At 39.0% G+C, this 5,897-nt stretch overlaps 1 long non-coding RNA gene across 1 annotated transcript; it reads left to right on the top strand.

The window, feature by feature from the left end:
* The first annotated feature begins 313 nt into the window (after window positions 1–313).
* On the top strand, window positions 314–595 carry LOC108902231 (uncharacterized). The gene is made up of 2 exons (XR_001964033.2): window positions 314–353; window positions 454–595. It is a non-coding gene; the product is annotated as an uncharacterized LOC108902231 (long non-coding RNA).
* Window positions 596–5,897: the final 5,302 nt, after the last annotated feature.

Below are 5,897 nucleotides of genomic sequence, written 5' to 3' on the forward strand. Positions count from 1 at the left end.
AACAGCAACACAGTTAGATGGAACTGGCGCCTTTTATACTGTGTCCCTGGTGGACTACCTTGCATCATACCATTGGACAGGTATGCTCCATTTCTGTTCCCAAGTGAAATTATTCCATCAGGACGTAATTTCTAATTTTAGCAAAATATTTACGATGGTGTTTTCCTGTCATTCACCTCCCAACAAACATAAACCCCAAAAACACAATTACATTCAATATATTCAACATACAAATTCACCCAGATCCCCTCTACCTAATCAGCCACTTGGTCCCTCCCGGAACGTTCTTTACCCTGTTCGTACGCCGGGGACTTCTTTCGGCCGAACACGGGAGCAGACACAAGATCGGACCGGTAAGTGTTTCCCTAACCAATTTCCTTGTATTGACCACCTTTTTCTCACTAAAATAGACATCGTGCCATCGGACCCTAACCGAACTCCCCTCTCTTCCAGGTAGAGCCCAGCGCCGGTCACCCGATACCTGTATTGTGACATGTTCAATACATATGCCATGTAACCAATCTACCCTTACTACTCAAGATGCAAATATCCTGTACAACGCTCTGTGAATAATAAAGTGCAAAATGTCGCTGTTCATGTTTGTAGTCATTTGGTACAAGTAAAATCGTCATACTCTCCCCCACTATAACAATATTTACAAGCCAAGGCCGACAGTCACTGGTAACGAAGCGCCCTTCGTTACAATCACATTTATGCATTCCTGCACTCAGCAGGCATTTCTCACCTTGTTTATTGTTTTAACAAATCATTTTTCAGGGAGAGTAGGCATGGTTTCAATGGTTTGTTATCTTTCAGACACATCAACACTTTCTGGAACACTGGAAGTGCACAAAGAGCCAGAGTGCGTCGCATGTTGATGTCATGTTCTTCCTAGATTGAGAAAAAAGAAAAATCATTATAGAAATATTTTGCCAGCATACCCAGTCCATGTCACTGGTATAACAATGTAATGCTTCACTTATGTTACAAATAGTAATCTATCTTCAGCAGGATGATTGACTACTATCAAGGCATCACAAAACAATTACAAGTTTTTTGTAATCTGTAATGACAACACATTATATGATCAGCATTGTCCCCATGGAAAAGTCAAACATAAACTTACCTCCAAGTCATAAATTCTCAGCATCTCTCGGAGTGCTTCTGCTCCCTTTCCAGTCCTTGAGGACTTCTTCAATACAGTGCAACTAGTTTTGGTGTGTATCGGTCAAGTTCACAGTAAAACTGGCTGTGTAGATTCACGTTTGTAATTCGATGGAACTCTGCAAACACCTGTACACATATAAATATTTATTCTGCCTGTATCATTATGAAACCGTGACAAATGAGCTTTGACTGCATTAAATGACTGGAAAGTACAAATGCAGTCACTGTACCGACATGGTAGAGGGCTGACTCTTGAGAAGTGGTTATGGTGCAATTGATAATGCCTAAATAACTTTGCACATGTGTCCAAGGATACAGAGCACAACTTGCACTTCCAATCCATTTACTTTGAGGTCACACAAATCCTGCAGGGAGAGAATAAACAAATGTAATTTATTTCCAAATCATGATGAACTTAATAATCAAATGGTGTTTTAAATAAACAAATACTTTACTCACCTGTTGCCCAGAATGACAAACTTCTCATATCCAACCGGCTCTATGGTACTGTAACATAACAGAGAGCACAAACAGTTTAATGTTGCTTAAGGTGTAACGTAAATGATTATGTATAGTATGTATTATTTCTCAATCCCTTATTGGCCGAGGGCAACTCCGTTAGACAATCCTTCTCAACATATTCTGATTTTTTTGCAATGTCTAATAATAAAAAATAAACTTTCACATATGCAGCAATTGCTTTTATTAAAACATTTCACCAATATTTGAAACAAGTCGTCCTCTGCATATTTTTCAAGGCAAAGCACAGCTCTTTCCACGGGCCTTACGTTGATGACAGCAACGAAGTAACGTTAGCAACCTGGGCCGAGTAACGTTACAGTGAAGAAGAGGACCTGCACTGTCTAGTGTAACTTTTTATTGACAGAGGAATCAATCCTGCAAATATCTTTCTCTAAAAAATAAAAATCTAAAAGTTAATGAAAATTTCTTTATTTAAGTCACAAAAACACCCACTCACTTAATTAGGGTCTCGTAACTGCTTCATTAGTTCACAGTGTATCAGCTAAAGCACCCACAGTGAGTTAGGAATAAGAAAAAAGAAAAATATGTTTGTGGGACCAAACTTTAAGTAAAGGCCATAACCATTTCTGCCTAAGCCTGTTTTTGATTTACCCTACCATTTCCCTATTGTCTATCTCTCTGAGGTGTGGCCTATATAACAACTGCTGTAACACTTATATTTATCAATGTAACAGCAAGTAATAACAACAAGAAGCCTATAATGTCTCAGTCTTAAGTACGACTTACTTGAAATTTTGCACAATTCAGCTCCAATACCTGAAAAATCATAGTCATCATGAAGTCAGGACTTTATTGTATCATTGTGTGTTTTCATACAGCTCAGAGCCCAGATACAGCTGTGAAATATCCATCTATCCATCCAGATGTTATCAGCACAAAGTTCAAAATCTAGAATCTGTGATGGTATGGGGTGTATTAGTGCCCATGGTATTGGTAACTTGCACATCTGTGAAGGCACCATTAATGCTGAGAGGTACAGAAAGGTTTTGGACCTAACATATGCCTCCATCCAGACAACATCTTTTTCAGGGACATCCCTGCTTATTTCAGCAACACAATGCCAAGTCACATTCTGCACAAATTACAACAACATGGCTGCACAGTAAAAGAGTGCAAGTACTAGACTGGCCTGCCTGCAGTCCAGACCTGCTATTCATTAAAAATCTGTGGCGCTTTTTGTCAATTTCAATTGTCAATGTTATTTCTATAGCACATTTAAAAACAACAAGGTTGACCAAAGTGCTTTACAAATGAGAGAAGATTAAAGAAAGAATTAAAGAAACAAAATAAAAGCATAGATCAATAAAATAAAATAAGACTAAAAACAGGCTAAAACAAAAAGACACCACAACATAAAATAATCTGATGGGAGTCAAGCTGAACTCAAATTAAAACCCAAGGTAAAAAGGTGGGTTTTAAAGATGTGATTTTTGAAGTGCAAAATATGACAACAGACTGTTGAGTAACTTAAGATGTACATCAAGTAAGAATGGGAAAGAATTTCACTTTCGCAACTTCAGCAATTAGTGTCTGCAGTTCCAGATGCTTACTGGAATGTTGTTAAAAGACAAGGTGATGAAACACAGTAAACATGCTCCACTCCCAACTTCAGAAATGTGAGTTTATTTCAAAACAAACAAACAAACAAAAACAATCACGTTTATCAGTTTGAACATTAATACCTTGTCTTTGTGCTGTATTCAGTTGACTATAGGCTGGTATGGAGAAGCAAATCACTGGATTCTGTTTTTATTCACATATTACATAGCGTCCCATACTTTTTTGGAATGGGGATTTATAGTTTGTAGTTTGAGTCCCGCCGAGACTTGACTGCCACTCCCGTACAGTAGGGGACAGTATACACTTTTACAGTGTGTTTACTTTCTGCCATGACTGAAGACGCAGAAGAAAAAGGAGGGGTGGGGGGAGGGAAAAAGAGGACAGGACCCGGACATTACTATGGCCACAGCTGACAGTGGCGTGAAACCTCTTCAAATGCCATGAAAATGGCCAAAGGATCCAGCTGGACGAGGGAGCAGACATGAGGTAGAGACAGTTTCCTGTGGTGACAGTAGAGATGTAAATAGACGGAGGCTGTGAGCGGGTTAACTAGCTAGCCTGTCACTTCAGCTCCGGGTTATAACCTACACACACTTTATGGACCAGACAAGACTAAGGACGCTTTAAGTATTATTATTCTTCGTCATTAAATACACGAACCACTAACTTTATCCTTTTTACTGACAGCTCATTGTTCATAGCTAATGTTATTTATATGATTTTAGACGTAAGTTTGCTTATTCCTCCAAAAACACGAGATATTCATCACTTTAACCGTGAGACTAATTAATCTGAATAACAAGCACTGTACTTTATTTTTGAACTATTTCAGTAACGTCAGGTCACATTTGTATGGAAGCTGTGACGAAAAAAATAAAACATCCTGTATCACAAGTTTGTCATTAATTAGAGAAAACCTCGACCAGACTTCTCATTTTAAATACTTTTTTTAAAAAATCGCAGTGGTGGAAACAGTCCTCCTGAGCTGTAAAGAGTGAGAGACATGGTTATTGCCGGTTTGAAACACACTTTCAAGTTTGTTAAAACTATTTTATTTATGAAAGCAAGAAGGAGCTACTTCGGTACTTTTTCCATCTAGGCTACATTGGACCAGGTCTAGATTATATCCGTTGTACCTAGACTAGATTTGTAAAAATTGGATTAAATTACCACAGACAAGCGAAAGACTCTTTAAAATACAGTTTCAGATTTGTGAAACTTAATTTCTCTTCTTGAAAATGAAACAAACAAACAACCCCAAACCATTAATTAGTGAAATAGTAGCAAGTCTTGATGAAATAGTTGTTATTATTACTACTAAAACTAATGACCAAGTCCTTTATCACCAAATGGAATTTCATAAAACAGAAAAAAACTACCTAATTGATAAAATAAATCATAATTTATATCCTGTTCCAGGTCGTGGGGGGCCAGAACAGATCCCATTATTGGTTTGGCAACAGGCACTATATACAGACAGACAGATTGAATTAACTTGTACAGTTTAGGAAATGAATGCTGAAATGACCAAATCTGGCACTGAGACAAAATTCAGCAAGCAACAAATTGAATCTTGACATTGTGTCATGTTCTTGGTGTCACAGCTGAAGCCAGGAAACAGCAGGATGGTACCCAAAATGCAGATTCATAATCAGACAGATTGAGTGAAGATATTTTAATCACAAAAAGCAGGCTTACAGGGAGGAACAGGGAGCAAGTGCAAAACAGGTAATAGACAACTAAACCTAAAACTGGTATAGTCCCAGGTTGATCAGTCCATGAGGTGCAGGTGGTAAAAGCTGTCGAGCTAATGATTGGTTAAAGGTTTGAGGATGAGTGGGTAGACAGTGTGGATGGGAGGTGAGGGAAGAAGACAGGAGCTGAGGCCATGGATCATGACCCTTGGGTTATGAATCTAATTATTTCCGTATAAGTGAGTATGTCTAACAATTAAGATTAAGATAGACTTTATTTATCATACTTGTGAGAAATTCACTCATTACAGCAACAGTGAGAACAAACTCAAAATACAATATTAAAAAGACAGATGGATAACATGGATTAAATTAGTGCAAAAGCAGCATAAAACTCTGTAATAAACATAAATGTGCAGTTTCTATTACAGAAAAAGGTGATGATCAGTGAGGTAGGTAAAAAGTATGTGCAAAAAAGTAACCAGAAATGGAGTCCAGAGTGCAGGTTTATTGTTGAGTCAGACTAGTGTTGTACAGTGTGATGTACAGGGCTTTTGGAATAAATGACCTGCGGTAGCGCTCCTTCTTACACCGTTGATGCAGCAGTCTGTTGCTGAAGGAGCTGCTCAGGTCACCCACAGTCTCATGCAGGGGGTGGGAGGGTTGTCAGCTGTCAGATGTCAGCTTGGCCAACATCCTCCTCCCACCCACATGCTCAGTGGAGTCTAGAGAGCAGTCCAGGACAGAGCCGGCCCGTCTTACCAGCCTATTCAGTCTCTTCCTGTCCCTCTCTGAGGATCCACTACACCAACAGACCACTGCATAAAAGTTGGCAGAAGTCACCTCAGAGTCATAAAAGGTCCTTGGCAGTGGCCTGCACACACCAAAGGACCTCAGTCTTCTCAGTATGTGGAGATGACTCTGGCCCTTCTT

This window comes from Lates calcarifer, unplaced genomic scaffold (assembly GCF_001640805.2).
Source record: "Lates calcarifer isolate ASB-BC8 unplaced genomic scaffold, TLL_Latcal_v3 _unitig_4791_quiver_3620, whole genome shotgun sequence".
Taxonomy (NCBI): domain Eukaryota; kingdom Metazoa; phylum Chordata; class Actinopteri; family Centropomidae; genus Lates; species Lates calcarifer.